At 49.8% G+C, this 21,418-nt stretch overlaps 1 protein-coding gene and 1 long non-coding RNA gene across 9 annotated transcripts in view; one reads left to right on the forward strand and one right to left on the reverse strand.

Moving 5' to 3' along the window:
- EGFR (epidermal growth factor receptor) overlaps positions 1-21,418 on the reverse strand; it is a 195,482-nt gene that overhangs the window by 105,141 nt on the left and 68,923 nt on the right. The gene's annotated exons all lie outside the window — the stretch shown is intronic.
- On the forward strand, positions 653-21,259 carry LOC136794878 (uncharacterized). The gene is made up of 3 exons (XR_010842348.1): positions 653-1,086; positions 17,236-17,521; positions 20,507-21,259. It is a non-coding gene; the product is annotated as an uncharacterized lncRNA (long non-coding RNA).

Genomic DNA, 21,418 nt, shown 5'->3' on the forward strand with positions numbered 1-21,418 from the left:
GGAAGCACGGGGTCCCTCGGGCAAGTGACAGAGAGTGACAGAGCCATCAGCCGGTTGCAGGGAGGGGGCTTCTCAGCCTCGGGGAGAGGACGCTCAGCTGTCTTTAAACCGGGGGGTGGGGGGGGGTTGGCACGGAGAAAGAAGGCGTCCTATGTGGTGTCGGAGGGCCAGAAGAAAGGTGAGGCTGGGACACATAATGTAGTCATGGCAAACACTTTTAAAACATTATTAAAGCTGCTGAAAAAGGTGGAACACGGATGGTCGCGGGTAGCGGTGAGGGCCCTGCCCCTGGCGGAGTTCACGGACCTCAGGCCCCGGGCAGCCCTCCCAGACCCGAGGCCCAAGCCGCCCAGGCTGCCGCTTCCCGTCGCGTGTCCCGCAAGTCCGGGACCCCAAGGACTCCACGCTCTAAGCGGGCGGAAGCCGCAGCCCCCCTCCTGGGCCTCGCGCACCACAGCTGCGAGCAGGGTCACCGCAGGGCACAGCTGCGGTGGCTCTGAGACAATGTAGAAAGCGGACAGCTGGGGGGAGGGGCGGTCCTGTAGGCTCGGCTCTCTTGGGGCCCCGCCCACCGAACCCGGGGGAGCGAGCTGGCCAGATGGAGTCAACAGCGCTGTTCACACGGAACGTCCTGGCTCGGAGGGGATGGGGCGCGCACGGCACAGCTGCGATTGGAGCCCACGGCGCGGGGGGCAGGGCCTTCTCACAGCACTTGACACAGTTAACAGGAGCAAACAGGCCCGCGGCAGCTTGGTGAAGGCTTGTGATCTTCTAGGGCTTTCCTTTCTCGAGCAGCACCGGAGGGTGCTCGAGGCTCCGCTCAAGAAGCACGTCCCCCCGGGGAAGGGCTGGAGGTGCTGCAAGGATGGCTAGCCGTGCGCGCTGGCCACCAAGGCCACAAGGAAAGCCCACTTCTTTCTGACAAGCCTGGCTTGCGCGGAGAGCTCCTAGACCCAGCGGCTCTCAGAAAAAAATTCTAAAAGAAAAGATTAAAATCATAAGCAGCCCACCTTGTAACACAGGCAGACCCCAGAGTTACTGCAGGTTCCGTTCCAGACCACGCAATAGAGCGAATACGGCAGTAAAGTAAGTCACACAAGTTTTTTGGTTTCCCAGTGTGCATAAAAGTTACGTTTACACTACGCTGTAGTCTAGTGGGTGTGCAATAGCATTATGTCTAAAAATGTACATTAAATGTACTTTAAAAATGTACTTAATTAAAGGGTACTTATCGGTAAAAATGTTACCCATCATCTTGCAATGCAGGGTTGCCACAGATCTTCAATTTGTAAAAAACGCAGTATCTCTGAAGTTCAATGAAGCAAACTGCAATACAACAAGGTCTGCCCGTATCTGTAAACACTGGTGCACTTAATGCATCAGTTCCATCTCTGAGATTTTAAACAGATCATTAGCCTGTTTTCTTCTCTCAGAAACCTCCCAGTTGGGACTTCCCTGGTGGCGCGGTGGTTAAGAATCTGCCTGCCAATGCAGGCGACACGGGTTCGATCCCTGGTCTGGGAAGATCCCACGTGCCTCAGGGCAACTAAACCCACACGTCACAACTACTGAGCCCACGTGTCGCAACTACTGAAGCCCGTGCTCTGCAACAAGAGAAGCCACCGCAATGAGAAGCCCTTGCACCGCAATGAAGGGTAGCCCCTGCTCGCCACAACTAGAGAAAGCCCGCATGGCAACAAAGACCCAGTGCAGCCAAAAATAAATTTTAAAAAAATGTATATATATATTTTATGTTTCTTTTATATATATATAAGAGAAACATCCCAGTTATTGAGAATGGAGATCCTTTGCTTTTATTTTTTTTAAATTCCACATCTGTTCACAGAAGTTGGCAGAAGGACACTGGGAGAAATTGTGAAATCCGTGCTTTCTCATGAATCAGACCCTGGAAGGGGGCACACAGAGCTGTCAGCAGAGGACGGCTCCCACCCTAGCATGCCCTGGTGCAGGCGCATCCTGGTGAGACTACCCTCGGGGGAGAGCCACAGCTGGTGACGGCGGGGCACCCCTCCAGAAGGTGGCTTTGGCAGCAGCAGGTCCTGCAGTGGCTGATCACAGCCCTCAAGGCTGCTAAGTGCAAACTGCTCTTTTCCTGCCTTGCGCCTGAATTCCTCCTGTGCCTCTGGGACCACGCGTCCTGCTCAGCTATTCCAAGCAATCATTCCGTTTTTTCACAGAAAGGAACACTGCCCTCACTCTCAAGTCTTGTACCATCACACTGACTTGCAATTCTGAAAGTCAAATGCTGGTCTTTAATGCTTAAAAGAATGTAGCATGAAAAAAAATATCACCCATCCCATGGCCCCAAACAAAAAAGAGTCAAAATGAGACCGCCCTACCCTAGAACGGGCATCTGTTAGCTCATCTGAAACGTCTGTGTAATTGACGAGATGTGGGGAAGTTTCTCCACAATCTTCACGCCGAGCCGGGGATGGGATTGCGATCCACTGATCTCCAGAGAATGAATCAACAGAGGGATACAGAGGAAGCCACATGTGTGCACGTGAGCAGAACAGGTTGGAGAGAACACGGGGGTATTTCCCGAATGACTTCCATTTCCTCTTTGAGGTCACGGGAGAAAGGAGTAAGAAGGGGAGAAGACAGGCACTTGAGAAGAGGCTGGAGGGCCGCGGGCTTTGGGGGCCTTTCTCGGGCCCTCTCACCGGCTCCGCCTGGACACGGCAGCTTCCTGGGGCAGCCGCTGCTACCTGGCAATCGGAAGACTGCGATTTCAAAGGAATCAAATCACTTAATAATTCGGCTCACAGATAACACCTCCACACCTTTTACGATTTATTTATTCACATATTGTTTCAATACCTTGTTGAATCTTTTTATCAAGTGAGAAAACTGAAGTTTCAAATCACAGAAGGATGATAGCTTGGAGGGCCCTTGTTTAAAATAGTTCAATTATTTCATTTTTATATTGTTGGAGGGACATGTTCTTTGAGGTATAACTGGCTTATAGATAAGCAAACAGGAAAAAAAAGACAGAACCAATGATCTTCATACGGTATTTGTCTTTTCAGAATTCTTTCTATGCATACCGGGTAGGTAAGGAATTTATTTATAAAAATGGGATTCTCCTACACATAATTTTTCACTTGCCTTTTTTCATTTGATAGACTGCCAAGTATTTTACTTTAATACATATTTATCTACAAAATACTTTTTACTGGCAGAGGAGTATTTCATCATATAGAGTCAAGTTACATATGTAACGGGTCCTCCACTGTTGGAGTCCACGCATGTTTTCAGGTCTCGGCCACCGCGCTCACAGCAGGTGAACAGGAACGCTCCCTCCCCTGGTCCCAGCCAGGTCACAGACTGGTTATTCAAAGAAACACAGGCTGTTTAGGTGTGGAAAAAAAAAAAAAAAAAAATCAATGAGCTTTCCATTTCTAATAAGGCTCTCTACACCCCTGTTTTTTTAAAGTAAAGGGGATTTTTTGTTTCAGCAACTACACCATCAAGGCATAGGGCAGCTCTGGGGTCTATCCTAGAAGAAACACCAATTTTAAATACATTACAGTACTTATTACTGAGAGGCATGATTTGAGAATATTTTCTTATCACATTTGTAATTATTTTCAAGCTTCCTATAAAAATGCATATTTTCTATTTAGGAGAAATAATAGAATCAATACCATCTCTGAAGTTTGGGGAAAGATCAAGAGTACAGAAAGGTATAGGGCTAAAAAAATTTTTTGAGGCGCTTAGGTGCACACAAATATATCACTTCCTTTTTTTTTTCACAAACGGGATTGTCCTATGGATGTTGTGGGCAAAGCACAGACTCCATCTTGGCCATCACTCACCAGACACACTGTGATCTACTGCAATCTGTTTGCTGCTGGGCGGTAGCCCCCAGGTGGCCCCAGAGATGGACACAGGGTTTGTGGGCCCTGAGACTTCTGCATATAAAATTAGGTACAAAGTGCAAGGGAATACTTGGAATGAAACATCACAAGATGCTTTCCTTATGCAAATTTCATAAAACGTAAGACCCTGCCAGCATACTGCTAGGACCACCCAGGGCCTTGGCAGGAGCTTCAGTTTCATTAGCTTTACAGTAAATTCCCTCTAGGTGATTTACTTATCCGTTTGCTCTTTGATGGATATTTGGGCTGGTCAGTTTTACTTTGTTTTGCTGTGTAATTAAAACAATACTGGGTGGGAGGTGTGAGCGGGAGCTTTGTCAGCTGAGGTCATTCTCACAGCGGGCCGTGTTGCCTTCCTTCCCCGGTGGATCCGAGAGCCCTCAGGCCGTCAGGAAAGGAGCAAGGAGGTTTCATTCTGCGTTCCAGGAAAGTGGCTCAAGCCCCCTCGGGAGATTCTGGCCCTGTAGATCTGGGCGGCGCACAGAAGTCTGCATTTTGACAAACGTCCTCAGGAGGTTCTTTGCAGGCTAACATTCTAGAACCAGTTATTCAAGCTCCAGAAAGAGCACAGGCTTGGCCTTGGGAGAGTCACACTCTCCCTTGCTTCCCTTTCTTTACCCGGGCAAAGGAGGATGATAATCTACATCTGGGGGGGTTGGTGAGGGGCTGGGGTAATGAATTCACATCCCATTCATTCCATTCCATTAGCTCCATTGCACGAGCGTCGCACAGGGCAGCTTTATTAACCTCTAATCTAGGCAGAACCTCCAGTGACTTCGGGAAGGGAGCGGTCAAGAAACACTGCCACCCCAGTGCTGTGCCTGGCCCCAGCAAGGACACAGCCACCCCAGAGCGGGTGGGCAAGCGCGCGGCACAGACTCGGTCACCGGTGCGAGGGAAAGGATAGGTCTTCTTTTCCGAGGGAACCTATACCTAGTCGACAAATGTGAAAGTGGAAGCTGAATAAGGAGCAGCTGGGCCTGGAACACCTGATCAATCAATTTATGTCCGAGTGGGAAAAATAGTTTGGTTTCCTGGTCCCTGAGATCATGACGCTTCACATGTTCCTGCAAGTAAAATATCCATAAATAGAATTTTTTAAAATAACAGGTGATCTCTGTCATCTAATTCCCATGGCTTGATAGAATTTTTTACAAATGAGCAGAAAAACTGAGCATGAATGGCAAAGATAGCTTGCCCCCATGACGTGGTTTGGGCTGGCGTGCCAGAGCTGACTCAAAATCAGATCTCCGTACACCTGGGTGTATTTTACAAGATTCCGAATTGTTCATCGATGGTCAATACAACTACATAACTGGAGAATCAACTACAAGTTTAAAGTCTTCGTTTTACCAAGGATTTGCAAAGGAAGTTTTCTCTAAATTAGCAGAGAAAAAAACCAGGGCTTCAAATCGCAGGAGGAAAGGACGATGATTTTCAGGGTGCTTGCGCAGCTGAGCACGGCAGACGTGTCTGGTCAGCTCGTCCAAACCGGTGACGGTAAGTTACCTGCACACAGGTTTTAGTCTTGACCAAAAGTGCAAAGGAAGGTTGCCCTAGAACATCTGGAAACGTGACGATGAGAGACTGGGCACGGGAAGGAACACTAGAATTTAACCAGTAGAGAAGAGGGGCGGCATTCTTACAAGAGGGGACAAGCCTTCATTATGAAAAAACAAAAATAGTATGAGGTGTTTGTGCAACTCTAGCTGCTCATTTATTTATTTATTTTGAAACCAGAGAACAGGCAGACCTTGGAGGTATTTGGGGTTTGGTTCCAGACCACTGCAGTACAGTGAAGATCGCCATAAAGGGAGTCACACAGATTTTTTTGCTTTCCCAGTGCATGTAAAGGTTCTGTTTACACTATACTATGATTTTTTTTTTTTTTTTTTTTTTTTTTTTTGCGGTACGCGGGCCTCTCACCGCTGTGGCCTCTCCCGTTGCGGAGCACAGGCTCCGGACGCGCAGGCTCAGCGGCCACGGCTCACGGGCCCAGCCGCTCCGCGGCATGTGGGATCTTCCCAGACCGGGGCACGAACTCGTGTCCCCTGCATCGGCAGGCGGACTCTCAACCACTGAGCCACCAGGGAAGCCCTATACTATGATCTTTTAAGTGTTCAGTAACGTTATGTCTAAAAGAGCAATGTACATATCTTAATTTAAAAATACTTCATTGCTAAAAAAATGCGAACCATCATCTGAGCCTGAGATCTTTTTGCAATGATAGCATCCAAGATCACTAACCGCAGATCACCGTAACAAACACAATAACGAAAAAGTTCGAAATATTCCAAGAATTACCAGAAGTGACGGAGAGACACAGAGTTAGCAAATGCTGTCGGAAAAATGGCACCGAAAGACTTGTTTGATGTGGGGTTGCCACAAACCTTAAATTTGTAAAAAAAAAAAAAAAAAATGCAGTGTCTCGGAAGCGTGATAGAGCAAAGCACTGTAAAACGAGCGTTAGATTTCGGTTTCTGATATTAGGCTTCAAGATTTCTGAGGTGAAACAGTTCCAATGCCATGGGAGTCGGCAGGACAGGTGATCTGGAGGTACAGCTCTCTGGGGTTCTGAATGTCATCCTCAAGCGCACTGAGTGATAAACCTCAAGGATGAGGAAGTGGGTACCTAAGACTGTCCCACTGAGAGCAGCCCTCTTCGCACCCCTCTTTGCACCTCGGTACCCGAATATGAGTTACGGTGCAGCGACTGGGGACCCCTTCAGAGGAGAGCCCGAGCGAGATTTAATGTGGGCCTGGGCGGCACAGACACGGGGAAATGGACTGGGGAGGGGCTGCGTTAGCAGTCAGAGCAGGAGAGGGAGGGACGACATGCATCTGGGGGGCACGGACGAGGGGATGCGTGCGGAGCGGGTTAGGGCCCCCGCCAGCGGCATCTGTCCGCATGTAAATGTCACCTACGAAGAAAGTGAGCCCCAAAGGTAAGGTTCCGGTCGACAGCAAGCAAGGGAGCGAAGAAAAAGGCCGGTCATGGTACCGGGAGGTGGAGTCAATCCACGGAGCCGCTGAACCAACCAGGGAGATGAACGGGCTGCGCCTGCTTTCGTGTCTGAGCGCCCGACAATCTGCAGACGCTCGGCAGACCCCTGAGAGAAACCTGCTGAATAAATGAGCGCGTGAACGGATCCTTCAGCAGCCATCACTCATGGTAGCTCGGGGTGTGCTGACGCGTTTGCTTAACCCAGCGTTACCGTACACCGTTCGGAAACGGAACTGCTAGGCGGTAACCAGACAGCTGCAGTCGGTAAGGAGAAACTTACCGATGCACAAATTCACCCTTCAATACTGGCCGCGGAGACAAATTCCGTCCCCCATGATTTTCTAGAAAGGAGCCCTAGGTGAATTCTGATCGACAGAGCCAGCACTGCTATGAAATAGAACCCAAAGTTGCCAAACCTAGAAGACACAGGTGGGAGGCTTGCATTTACCAACGAGGAAATTAGAGGACAAGAACTTAATGACCAAATCATTGGGTCAGATATTCAGTAAGTCATGGTAAGGTTTTTAAAAAATATTAGTTGCAAATCAATCATTCTGGGGTAGCACGGGTGTTTGAAAGCTCTTCAGATGATTCCAGTGAGCAGCCGGCGTTGGGGACCACCCAGCTGAGGGCTGTTCAGGGGAGGAGCCCGGCTGCCTGCCCCCCCGGACCGCCTTCCACTTGGCTGCGCGGAGGTAGCCGATGTGTGCGCTCGCGGCTGCCGCATATTACGTGGGCCCAGGATTTAAACAAGGTGGCCTGGGCATGCGTCTGTATTTTCATGATGAGGATAGAGGCAATAAGTAATTATTTTGTTTTCACAATGCCCTGCTGTCAATCTAGCCTTCGGTGCTCTTGTCACCGCTCTTTTGACTTTTTCTTCCCACAGACATCGCTGGGTTTCTCATCACATTTATCCTCAGTCCCTTTGAGGTAAGCTGCATACTCATAATCATTTCTTGCTATCAGACCATACGGGGCTAAGAGTTTTAAAAAAGACATTAAAAAATATTTGAGCATGTGTATAGTGTGAGGGAGGGAAACTTTCAGGGAGAAAAGGCTTAGGGGGAGCCCGGGATTCACTTCTGTGCTTTCTCACCTCAAATGGAGCCTCCATTTCCCCCTCTACAAACAGGAAAGAATGAGTGTCACTTTCTCCTCCTTAACTAGGAGCTATCACCTTACGTGTGCGTGTGTGCGTGTGCGCGCGCACATCCCTGTGGGACCCTGTGGTCACCGCACAAATCGGGAAGCTGCCCTGCACTCGGGCCAGTGCGCTGAGCGGGGCGATCGCCGCCAGGTGGCCGCGGCTGCACCAGCCGGGAGGCCGGAGAGGACAAGGCAGTGATACCGCCCTCGTGCTCCTCCTCTCGGGCACAGGAAATTGAGCCTAGGAAGGGGAAGTGATCTGACCTTCTGAATTTTGCACGATGGAGGGAAAAGCGGACACCAGACAAGACCAGAGACAGCGCGTGCCCGTGGCCGGTGGGGTCAGCGCAGGCGGGCCCCACGCACCTCGAAGGGTGCAGAGTCAGGAGCAGACAGTCAGGGGCGGCCCTTGGCCGTGCCCCGGGGGACCCACGCTGTGTCTGCACCCCCGTCTCTTTAGGAGACCAGGCTCTCCCAGCTCCCTGCTCCCTCCTGCCCTGGGGCTGCTCCCTGCCGCACCCTGACGTTTCTTCCCGGAAAGGGGGGTAGGAGCGCCGGGCAGACCTGTTGGTGAGGGCTTTCCTGCCAGGATATCTGCTCTGTGGGTGACGCAGTGGAACATCAGTGATTTCAAGCAGAGGAACAGAAGGCAGAGCGAGTGAGAAGGGCCACTGTGAGGCCTAAACAAGACGTTTTCTCAAAAGTGGCCATGGCGCCGTAGGTGCCACCGGGAACGGAAAAACAATACATTCAGTTCCACAAGGTGACTTCTAAGGCTCCTCTACAGATTTTACTGAATCATAAGCAAAAGAAAATGCAAACTTGAGTTTTCAAATACGATTTTCTCCTTTCCCTGTGAATTCTATCCCTTACCAACATAAAGAGGGGATGTAGCCCCAGGACCACCCTGTATTCACCACTGACTTTCCGGGTTTAGCTGGAGGTGGCTCTAAGTTTCCAAGGTGACGAATTCCTTCCCCCAGCATTTCCCAAGGGAATGCACCCTCGAGGGCACAGCAATGGGCTGGAGGTGTGGCTTCGTGAAGCCTGGGCACCAGGAGTTACAAACGAATAAGAGGATCAAGCGGTATCCTCAGGGAAGTGACCCTCTTTTGGTACACATTTGCAAGGCATTTCAACTGGAAAAGGATAAAGGACAATTCAGAATTATTGGGACACTGAGCCTTAATTTGAGGAAAGGGGAGTGAAAGAACCATTGAAGGAGGAGGCCCAGAGCCAAGTCCCCAAAAGCCTTCAGAGCAACTTCCCAAGTCTGGATGTCCCCACAGAACTCTGTTTCTTTTGCTCAGCTGAAGTCAGAGTCGTGAATTTGCATTACTTATGAGTCACGGTTTTGAATGATCCAAAATGCCTCTGCTAAATCGCTGGGACCTTCCTAATATTTCAAGGATAGCTACACATCTGCTAAAAAGCAGAGTCTGTCTAGAGCCTGCAAAATAAACGCCCGTGAACATGTAGTGCTGAGCGATTATGATGGCCAGAAACAACCCAAAGCACTATGCGTTCCTTCTTTTACCCTCTTCCAGAACCAATCTGAGATAGCCGCATGGATGCAAAGTCTTAGAGTATCGAGCATTAGTGAGAGATGAAGTTAGAAAGAAAATTGTTAGAATGCTCTGCAGTAGCTTCCTCTTCCTATTTTCACTATGGACTCTTAGCAGAAAACTATGACCTACATGTTGGTCACCGACTTAAGGAGTCTCCAAGCACTGCTCTGTTGACTGCCCCCAAACAAGATGCTTGAAAACCTCTCTCTGACTGGACCTCCTGATGTGACAGGCTAGCCTGTCCTGTACGATCATCTGGACAGTAGGAGGGCCACGTCCACGAGGCCCTTTTGCCATGCGCAGGAAGAGCCCTAGGCAAACCTCCCAGAATTGGTGCTGGCACAAGGCAGCTGCCTCTCATGACCGACCAAGAGCTCTCTCTCCCGAGGATGCAGCCATGGATGCTGGGTTAGGACAATTCATTCTCCTCCTCACCAGTCAATGGAAACTCGTTTCTAAGGTTAACTTCCAAATGAAACATGTTATCACCAGAGGTCATCCTGTCAAGCAGCCCCTCTGGAAGACAAACTTTCCCTTGTAATGGGGAAAACGTACAAGCCTATGCAATGCATTGCATCTGTACAATAGCTTCATTTTTTATATGTTATGCGCATTTCACACTGGCTGTACTCTAAGTTCTTGGTGGATGCACTTCCTGTCCTGGTTCTGCCATCATCTGCGATACAGCTGACGTTTTATGAAGACAACTGCTCCGTGTCTGTCGGCACCTCCCATGCTTCCTTGGCCACTCCCTGGGCCACAAGGAACAGTCACAGCGTGACCGAGAAGACCCACACCGCCGCCAGGAGTGGATTGGACTCCAATGTCGAGCCTTAAACCACACCGCCTAAGAGAAACTTAGGTTCTTGGAGAACAGATGCAGAAACTCTCCTATGTTTAAAAGAAAAAACTTTAAAAAAAAAACCCCAGTCTCTAGAGAAAGTTTCCATCAAAATTAGAGTAGAGGGCTTCCCTGGCGGCGCAGTGGTTGAGAGCCGGCCTGCCCATGCGGGGGACGCGAGTTCGTGCCCCGGTCCGGGAGGATCCCACCTGCCGCGGAGCGGCTGGGCAAGTGAGCCATGGCCGCTGAGCCTGCGCGTCCGGAGCCTGTGCTCCGCAACGGGAGAGGCCACGGCAGTGAGAGGCCCGTGTACCGCAAAAAAAAAAAAAAAAAAAAATTAGAGTAGATATAAATACAGTTTCCTCCTTGAAAAAAATCATTTTTTCATTATTGATTGTCCACAGATATAAGCAGAAATCACCGTTTCCAGAAGAGAAAACTAAGTAATAATACCATGAAAAAGACGAGGAAAAGTAGTGCAGAGGTGCTGCACAATCAGGGTGAGAAATGCTCTTGTTTCTGTTAATCATTAACTAGGACTAAAACCTGAAAATGAGCCATGGAAAGAGAATACGGATTTGGCTACTACAGTCATCTGTGGGGTTTATTACTAACTGTAAGCTACAGTTTTTGGTTATAAATTGGCCGAGCTAGTAATTCCAAAACGAAGTGGAGTAAAAAATGACTGATACAACCACCAACACAAAGGCGATTGCATTTAAAAAGCCTGGACACATGACCTCTATAATTTCAAACATGGAAAGTAGAACTAAAAGGGTAGAAGGCGAATCTGTTCTCACAGGACACAACCAACAGAAGTGCCCTGAAGCCCTGCCCGCTGTGAGGAGTTGATAGGCATGCACGCCGCAGGGGACCCCTGGGACCATCGGGCTCATCTTCTTTAAGACACACATAAGGTAAATAATTTTTTGAAGTCCCATTTTAGTTTGGATTCTTTTGAGTAAGATTAAAACATGTGAAAATGTTGGGCAAGTTAGAAAGATGGGACACATAAAAGTAACCAATTAAGGGGCTTCCCTGGTGGCGCAGTGGTTGAGAGTCCGCCTGCCGATGCAGGGCCGGGAAGATCCCACGTGCCGCGGAGCAACTAAGCCCGCGCGCCACAACTACTGAGCCTGCATGCCACAACTACTGAAGCCCGCACGCCTAGAGCCCGTGCTCCGCAACAAGAAGAGGCACCATCCTGCAACGCGCCGCAGCTAGAGAAAGCCCGTGTGCAGCAATGAAGGCCCAGTGCAGCCAAAAATAAAAAGATAAATAAATTAATTAATTTTTAAAAAAATTAACTGATTAAGTGAACTTTGTCCATTACAGGTTTTCACATAGGTGTGCAGGCTGGACTCAGTCCTCTACCTGGTCATTTGTAGAAATGCTGGCAATAGAAGCCCTCCAAATTCCTCATCTCTGATCCCGCTCTACACGGACAGGTCTTTAGCAACGTCATCAAAACCACGTTTATTATCTGCAAACTGCTGGAGATGCACCATCAGCTGGCCCTGCCCAGTGGCTGACGCCGGGCAGGCAGCTGTAATTAGCCTGGCACAGGGATGACGTGACCTGCTCGTCACTGTGCCTGGTGACATTTGCCAGGACAGCTTCTCGTGAACCGGTAAAAAAAAAAAGGTGTATAAACCTGATTCCATACACGTATTCCACATAATATACAATTTGAACACTTTCTTCAGAACCCATTATACAGTAATAAATATAGAAAGGACGGCAGTCCCTGGGGATGAAAAACAGGATCATTTATGTGCTGCAGTCGCGGGGGTAGGAGAAACGTGAGGGTGCCCGGCTCTCGGGCCGGCCTGGATTTGCAAGTGCCCCCGACTATGGGGTGGCAAGGACACTGGAGCCTCCGTGGGGCAGACCTTGCTGCAGCAATTGAGGTGACTGCTCCGAACAGGGAGCACCTAATCTCGGCCTCCGGGGCCTTCCCTGGCCTCCTCAAATAAATCTGCAGAACTCAGCACCTACTGGAATTGTCAGGCCAAATGCAAAGTGAAGCAAGGGACAGTTTACGGTATTTGACCCACAATACTGTGTTTCGGGGCTTCCCTGGTGGCGCAGCGGTTGAGAGTCCGCCTGCCGATGCAGGGGACGCGGGTTCGTGCCCCGGTCCGGGAAGATCCCACGTGCCACGGAGCGGCTGGGCCCGTGAGCCGTGGCCGCTGCGCCTGCGCGTCCGGAGAGGCTGGGCCCGTGAGCCGTGGCCGCTGCGCCTGCGCGTCCGGAGCGGCTGGGCCCGTGAGCCGTGGCCGCTGAGCCTGCGCATCCGGAGTCTGTGCTCCGCAACGGGAGAGGCCACAGCAGCGAGAGGCCCGCGTACCGCAAAAAAAAAAAAAAAAAAAAAATACTGTGTTTCGGGCCATTCTGCTCCCAGCACACCAGGAATCACGGGCCCGGTGGGAGAACAGAGGCAGCTGAGTCATGAAGGGTGTGTGTTGCACCAGTTGTTTTGCCAGACTACAGTCATGGGCGTGGCGTGCATACCAAGCTAGGACTGGGTCTTCTCACCTGTGTACAGCTCTGCAGAAGGCCGAGGGACCTTGCCTAAGGCAAGCTCTGATAGAGTTCAAGTACCACTCACGGACTCCTGCTTGGCCCTACTCGGGGCCACGTTTGTAACACAGTCCGGGCTCTTCTGACCAACAGCTTGAGCATTCCTTGAACCGCTCCACTCTCCCTGGGCTGACATAAAAGTCGCGGTTTTAGGGATGCAGAGTGAAGGATGCTATGGTGAAATGCCATTACTTCTTGGTGGGATGTGACTGGCTTTGACATTTTTCAGAAATGACAGGATAGATGGTGAAATGATCTTGATGATGTGGGGCTCTGGATGTGTATTACAACTTCTGGGTCTGATGGAAATTTTCAAAACAATGTATTGAAAAATCCACTGAATGGTCCTCACCTCCTGGCTCTCTTTTGGAAAACCCCTTCCTGTGTGCAGAGAAAAACTGCGTGAACACGTTCACCACGGCCCTCACTGTTCTGGCTAACAAATCCAAAGCAATCTAAATGCCACCAGCAGCGGCAGGCCACCCCGCAGACGAGGAATGATTACACAGATGAGGCTGCAATTTGGAAAGCTCTCAGTTAAAGTGAAGTTGAAAAAAAAAAAAAAAAAAAAGAGCAAGCAGCAAAACAATTTGCATCGTACAAACTCATTGTGTAAAACTATAAACCAAACCCGAAGTATTTTTATTTGTGCATATGTTTGTATGTAGAATACAGAGAACAAATTCTGGAAGGCACCTCCCAAGCTCTGGCCAGTGTCAGTGACATCTGGGAGGCGGAGAGCAAGACCCCCTCTATTCTCTGACTTTCTGCGACCACTGAATTTTTTACAAGGAGGGGGCATTTTTGTATCAAGGAATTAAAATACAGCCAAACAAATAAACAAATGGAGACAGATAAGGCTGGTGGAGGGAGGGAAGAGGAAGGCTGGTGGAGTGCAGGAAGGGCGCGCTGGCAGACCTCCAGAGCTTGCCGTCTTCACATTCAAAGGGACAGGAGTGAGATGGGCAAAGGCCTTTCATTCCAGAAAGAAAAACAGTGTCAGCGTTAAAAAAAAAGGGGGGGGGGCTGATAACAGGGCTGCGCCCCATTAGCAGAATGATGGAGGCTTTCATCAGGGCTGAGAGCGGGGGTCACTGCCCCTGGTAATCACAGGGGCTGGATGGCTGTGGAGGTCGCCCAGGTGCGGCCCTGTAATGTGTATTGTAACGACCTTAACCAAGTCGTGTGCCAGGCATCTAGTTTGCAAGTGCAGATACCCGGCAGTTGACCTTTAAATTACTCTAAAATGACCCCTGCCATCTGAACAACCACAAGCGTGGCCAGGGCTCCATCCAGGGAAAGAGGACACACTCAGGGCGCACTGGGCGAGAAGTTAAATGTTCCTGAAGGCACCTGTGCCCCGACTCACGAAGACGTCCTGGGAACACTGCCGGCATCTGTTTTGCAGTTTTACGGATTGGATTTCGGGTTCTTTCACGGGGTCCTTTGTGCCAAGGGGCCCTGCCCTGATGGGTCCCACCTTCAGAGCAGGGCAGGGGAAGGTGAGCGCAGAGTCTGAAAACAGGTTTTCTTCTCCCCGGAGGTGGCCCTCTCATTCCCTTCTCGGCACCTCGGGCTTTGTGGGGCTTTTCATCCAGACGGGAGAGGAATGGGCACCGGGCAGGTGTGGCAGATATCAAGGATGTGTGGGGGCGGGTGCACTTTTACTCCCTGCGTTATGCCAGGATCTGAGGAAGGAGATCCCTGTTTCCACGTATCACCTCCCCCGTGGGCCCATCTCGAGCAGCTACGGACGTGCACGCCCAGAGTTACTACCGTGGGTTCCTTTCCGCGGCCTGCGCTGCACCGAGGGAGTGCCGTCGGGAGGGGCGGCTGCACACCAGGTGCTGGAATGTTCCCTGCTCACCTGCACGGGTTCCTGTACGCCTTGGCTCACGGCCAGGCCTTCCCACGTCTTGGGTGAGAGCACGGCCCACGGAGCTGGCTCTCAGCTGGGGCCGTGGGTGCTCACGCACCGACGACGTGAACCCGCAAGGGGACCTTCCAACTTGTCCCGACAGCACAAAGCGCAGGTGAGAAAAGGCTGCTCTCTCTTAATCCTCCTTCAAAGGCAGTTCTTGTCCTTCATGCTCCTAGTAAAAATAAAAAATCTTTGGCGCCAGTAAGACGCATTTTGCCACACAGCTGAAACGTTTCACATGCTTCGGGCGCAAACCACCTTCCGTCCAAGCGCGCGCTCTGCCTCTTTGGGGCGCAGAGAATAAGGCTTGGAAGGAGCTTCCCGGAGACCCACCGTCCCCTCCCTCCGCAGGCCTGGGGATACGCATTTTTTTAAGTGCCACGGCTCGGGCTGACCAACTCTCTAAGGAATGACGGGTTACATAAGGGGATTGTGAACACAGCGTTCAGAGCACAGACTAAAAGAGGCGACTGAGAAACGTCTGCAAACGAACGCGCGTAGGGTTGGCCGGGAGCGTGCTGCGGCGCGGGAGGGCGTCCGGGTGCCTGGGGCCCGCCTCAATAGCACGCTTGCGGCAGCGGGGGAAATAGCTTTCCTTGCTCCAAGTGGGCAGTGGAAGTAGTGAAAGCCTAAGTAAACTCTGGCCATTAGATAATGGGCCATTATAACTCTGGACAACTTCCTGAATGGCTCTAAAAAATGACTTTCTCATTTCCTGCCCGGAGAAAAGAGAAATATTAGGACAGCATTGTGTACACAGAACGCGAGCCTGCAGCCGGGCGCGGACGGAGAGGGGCACAGGGGACAGAGTGGGGGAGACCGGGGTCGATTCACGCCTTAGAAGGGGAGACAAGAAGAAAGGCAAGACTTCAGTTCTCTCGTGGGCCCCCCAGCTCACAGACCCCCACGCCCCCCCGCTCGGCCCGCCAGCGCCTTCCCCCCGCCCCCCTCACCCCCCCCACGGGGCTGCGCGGGCCTCCGGGCCTCCTGGCGGGGAGCAGAGGCCAGTGGCCCCCGTGCCTCGTAGGCTGGCCCCCGGCACTGCAAGCTGCACGGCTGTCCGGTGGGCCAGGCAGGGGCGCCTCGGAATTCACTAGGCAGAGACGGGGAGAGAGGCGAAAGCATAAAGAAAAAAAAGTCACTGCAGCTCATATTAAAACAGAAAATTCTGCTATAGTTGGTTTTGTTCCAAGACGCTGCCAGGAAAGAACTGGCTCACAGAGAAGCCCTAGTTTCACTTTTCCCAAAGCTCTGGTGATATGTCTTTCCAGCGCTCTTTCTTCCTCCGCGGGAGCCAAATAATCTCACTTTTCTGGGTTACCACAGACCGTCATTTTTGGTGGGTAAATCTTACAACCTGTAATGGACTGGTTGTTTTTTTTTTTTTTTTGCGGTACGCGGGCCTCTCACTGCTGTGGCCTCTCCCGTTGCGGAGCACAGGCTCCGGACGCGCAGGCGCAGCGGCCACGGCTCACGGGCCCAGCCGCTCCGCGGCACGTGGGATCCTCCCGGACCGGGGCACGAACCCGCGACCCCTGCATCGGCAGGCGGACTCTCAACCGCTGCGCCGCCAGGGAAGCCCTGGACTGGTTTTAAGACATTAAGAAGTTGGAAGCCCTGGCTGCGTGAACGAGAGCTAGTTATTCAGTCTCTGAGCTTCCATCTCCTCACCTGTGAAGTGGAGATACGGAAGCAGGAAAATTGTGAGGCAATATAGACATTAGATAACTCGTAATAATTACCCGGCACAGGGCATGGTACCTGGTAAACAGCAGCTATTACTATAGTACTGTCAAGACTGGTTTTAAAGTATGTGTGAGACGCACGAGGGGTTCGCAGTGGAAGAGGGAGGCCCACCTTCCCCAGGGCCAGGAGCCACGGCCCCTATGCAGCCCTGCACGTCGTCAGACTCGGGGCAGCACGTTCAGTGGACAAAACGTGGAGCCCAGAACACGGGAGCTCGGCCATCACATCTGCCACTGTGTCACCAGGGGCACCTGTGAGAATCAAGGACACGCTGGGTTAAGAACCCGGCACGGTGCCAGGAGACACAGGGACCCTGGGTGTCGATCCTTCTCCCTGCCTGATACTTAGCAGATCACATTTAGCAGAATTTCACCACGCTACTGACGTTATGGTATGGTTACATTGCAGATTCTAAATGTTCAAGGATTCTCGTCTAGTTATTTCAGAAGTGACTTTCAGAAGGTAGAAGTATTTATAAAGCACGAACTATATACTTCATTCTTCCTGTGTTGCTCTATTAGGTTTGCATGGACTCCTTTAGAGACAGAATCATCCCCGTTTTATAGGAAAGAACATGGCTCAGTGCGACAGAGCAGATGCCTACAGGTCCCGGAGCACACGGTGACCTGGGAGCTGAAACCAGAGCCCACCTGACCCCAGCTTTCCATTCCGCCACGCCATCCCATGGAAAAGCAGACACACGCAGAAGACTTAAAGATGGAAATGCCACCGAGTTTTTGCAATATTAAAAGAATTTGCATGAACGCAGTGGAAAGGGGCAACTGAATGCCAACTCTGATGCCTCAGGTAAGGCATACCTGCAGCAATTTTTCAAGGTGGTGTGTATTCTTCATATGATTACATACGGAATACCTGTGTGGATGGTTTTATTCTAGGCAGCTGACTGATGTCCACTTAGGCACCGGAAACTTCTCAAGGCTTCGGGTGTCCTGATTTTCTGGTGCCAGTTGACCCTTCGAGGGTCTAGAGAAATGAAGGGGAGGACACACCCTCCTTGGACTGGAGCATATGCCCTTCAGTAGATCATTCCGATGGAAATGGGCCTCGGCCACGGTTACTTCCCTATTTCCTGAGCGTCCACAATATGTGTGATTGCTGAAGACTATTACGGCCAGCGCTGTGCTCCTCTGGAATTCAGACAAGCAACTGAACTGGGGAGCCGGGAAGGAACGTGGCAGGCGAGTGCTGGGCTGGGACGGATGTTTCAGGATGTCTCATGGCGCCTTTCCCAAGGCCAAAGCCAGTATATGGCAAATTCCTCTTCCCAATAATAGCCCTTCAAATATTTGAAGATAACTATTATATCCTCCCTCAGTTTTCTCCCAGACAAGCAGCTCCAGGCCATCTTCATCTGTCCTTGTGACTTTTCTGAGTGCCTTCCCCACCCTTTGGCCCATTTCAATTTGCACACATCCCTCCCAAGTGCAGCCCTGGAGCTGAGCACTTCCAATCAATAGAAGCTTATCCAGTTTTATGTCCCTCGCTTATTCCTTAATACAGCTTGATCCAAATGCATGCTGGATATCACTCCTGTGATTAGGTTTTTATTTTCGGGGGTGGGGGGCGGTATGCGGGCCTCTGACTGCTGTGGCCTGTCCCGCTGCGGAGCACAGGCTCCGGAAGCGCAGGCTCAGCGGCCACGGCTCACGGGCCCAGCCGCTCCGAGGCACGTGGGATCCTCCCGGACCGGGGCACGAACCCGCGTCCCCCGCATCGGCAGGCGGACTCCCAGCCACTGCGCCACCGGGGAAGGCCCTCATTGTAGTTTTGATTTGCATTTCTCTAATAATTAGTGATGCTGAATATCTTTTTATGTGCCTATTGGCTGTCGGTGTATTTTCTTTGGAGAAGTGTCTGTTTAGGTCTATTGCCCATTTTATGATTGGGTTGTTTGTTTTTTTGTTATTGAGTTGTATGAGCTGTTTGTATATTTTGGAAATTAAGTCCCCGTCAGTCACATCGTTTGCAAATATTTTCTTCCATTCCGAAGGCTGTCTTTTCGTTTTGTTTATGGTTTCCTTTGCTGTGCAAAAGCTGATATGTCTGATTAGGTCCCATTTGTTTATTTTTGCTTTCATTTCTATTGCCTTAGGAGACGGACTTAAGAAAACATTGCTAAGATTTATTTAAGAGAATGTCTTATCTATGTTCTCTTCTAGGAGTATTACAGTGGCACGTCTTATATTTAAGTCTTTAAGCCATTTTGAATTTATTTTTGTGTATGGTGTGAGGGTATGTTCTAACTTCATTGATTTATATGCAGCTGTCCAGCTTTCCCAACACCACTTGCTGAAGAGACTGTCTTTTCTCCGTTGTATATTCTTGCCTCCTTTGTTGAAAATTCATTGACCGTAGGTGTATGGGTTTATTTCTGGGCTCTCTATTCTGTTCCATTGAGCCATATGTCTGTTTTTGCGCCAATAACATGCTGTTTTGATTACTGTAGCTCTGTAGTATTGTCTAAAGTCTGGGAGGGTTATGCCTCCTGCTTTGTTCATTTTCCTCAGGATTGCTTTTGCAATTCTGGGTCTTTTGTTTTTCCATATACATTTTAGAATTATTTATTCTAGTTCTGTGAAAAATTTCATGGGTAATTTGATGGGGATCACATTAAATCCGTAGATTGCTTTGGGTAGTATGGCCACTTTAACAATATTAATTCTTTCAATCCAAGAGCATGGGATATTTTTCCATTTCCTTGAATCATCTTTGATTTCCTTTATCAATGTTTTATAGTTCTCAATGTATACATCTTTCAGAAACCTCCTTGATTTATTCCTAGGTATTTTATATTTTTGACACAATTTTCAACAGGTTTGGTTTTTTTTTAACTTTCTCTTTCTGATATTTCATTGTGAGTGTAAAGAACTGCAACAGATTTATGTGTATTAATCTTGTATCCTGCTACCTTCCTGAAATCATTTATCAGTTCTAATAGTTTCTGTGTGGTTTTCTATATAGAATATATAGAAATCTACATATAATGACAATCGTACTTCTTCCCTTCTGTGGCCACACTCCAGACCCTTTGGGCTGTCTCCGAGTGGCCAAACCAAGTCCTCTTCCTGGGTCTGTCCACTGAAGCCAGTTGCAGCACACACCAGCATGTGCCCGTCTTGGGCTGGGAAGTGCAGTGCTGTAGCCAGCACTGTCTGTCCTGGTCTCTCTCTACCCTGTGGGAACACAGGCCAGCTCCCACACTCTCCTCTGCAGCCTCCGAAGCTCCCCATCTGTCCAGGCTGACCTCCTGGCTGGTGAGGGAGGTTCCCAGGGTGATGGAACATTTCCTCTTTCACGGCTTCCTCCCAGGGGTGCAGGTCCCCTCCCGATTCCTCCTCTTCTCCTTTTTCCCTTCATCCTACCTGGTTACATGGGGATCTTTTTTGCGGCTTTGGTTGTATGAGATCTTCTGCAAGCTTTCCGCAGGTATTCTGTGAGAACTGCTCCACGTGTAGACGTATGTTTGATGTATTTGCGGGAGGAGGTGAGCTCAACATCCGTCTAACTCCACCACCTTGATCTCCTCTTCACATATTTTTAAAACACAAGTTTGATTAATGAGTTGCCATTTTCGAAGGGCAAAAAAGGATTCCCTTTCCTCAGTCTTTGTTATCATCTGTAGACCCACCAGAGATCTCCACTCAGCCTAGCTGTAATTTGAAACTTGGGATTTATATAGTGTCTCACCTTATCACTCTTTTTGTTATGCTGCAGGTAAGTTGTGATGCAAGAGTGACCTACTGTGTGTCATTCTCATATTGTATTCACCAGAGAAAGCTTTCAGCGAGGGCTCTAGACCATTGGCAAAGGTATCTGCTGCAGTCCTTCTGGACGATGGGGAGGGCTCAGCGGAGTGAGTCATGAAGAAAACCCAAAGGAAGCCCTTCACTGGAGTTCAAGGCTGACTGACTGCAGACTAAGAAAGGGAACGCAATGTTTTCAATGCGTTTCGGAGATCACATGCTTCAAGCTGTCTGCGACACTGACATTGCGGTGGTTACGACCACGAAGAGCAAAGTCTCCAGGTGGAACATGTAGATGACCGTGTGCTGTGACTTGAACTGTTCAGTAAGAGGTGTCCACGTCCTGACGTCTGGTATCTGTGATGTGACCTTATTTGGAAATAAGGTCTTTAAAGATGTAATCAAGTTAAAATGAGGTCATACCTGATTGGGGTGGGTCCTAATCCAATGACTGGTGGTAGAAAGGAGAAAAGGAAAATGGGCAATAACGTAAGGTAATGTATCTTCTATCCATGTGTGAGGTTCAAAGGCTCTCTTTCTGCTCACTGAAGTACCAAGAACGACCCAAGTTCCTGATGCCGCAACAGTTCTGATCCAGATTCTGCCGCTTCGTAACTAGCTTTAAACAACTTTGGGTTAATCACTTATCTACTAATGGCCTCAATTTCCTGTTCTGTACACCAGAGTCATACCCTAGATGCTATTTCAAACTGTGGGTCTCAACCCAGCAGTGCTGTGAAATCATCTTAGTGGGTTAAGACCAGCATAACACACAAGAAAAAGAAATAGAACGGAAAGAAAAGAAAATGGACAGTATCAGAGTGATATTATAAAGACGGTATTATTTCATGAAACTTCATATGTAGTCATGTGTAAATGTCATAATTGTTTAAATGAATTTCTCAGTTTGGTCATGTTTGAAAGCCACTGAAGCAAGTGT

Source organism: Kogia breviceps, chromosome 9 (genome assembly GCF_026419965.1).
Source record: "Kogia breviceps isolate mKogBre1 chromosome 9, mKogBre1 haplotype 1, whole genome shotgun sequence".
NCBI lineage: Eukaryota > Metazoa > Chordata > Mammalia > Artiodactyla > Physeteridae > Kogia > Kogia breviceps.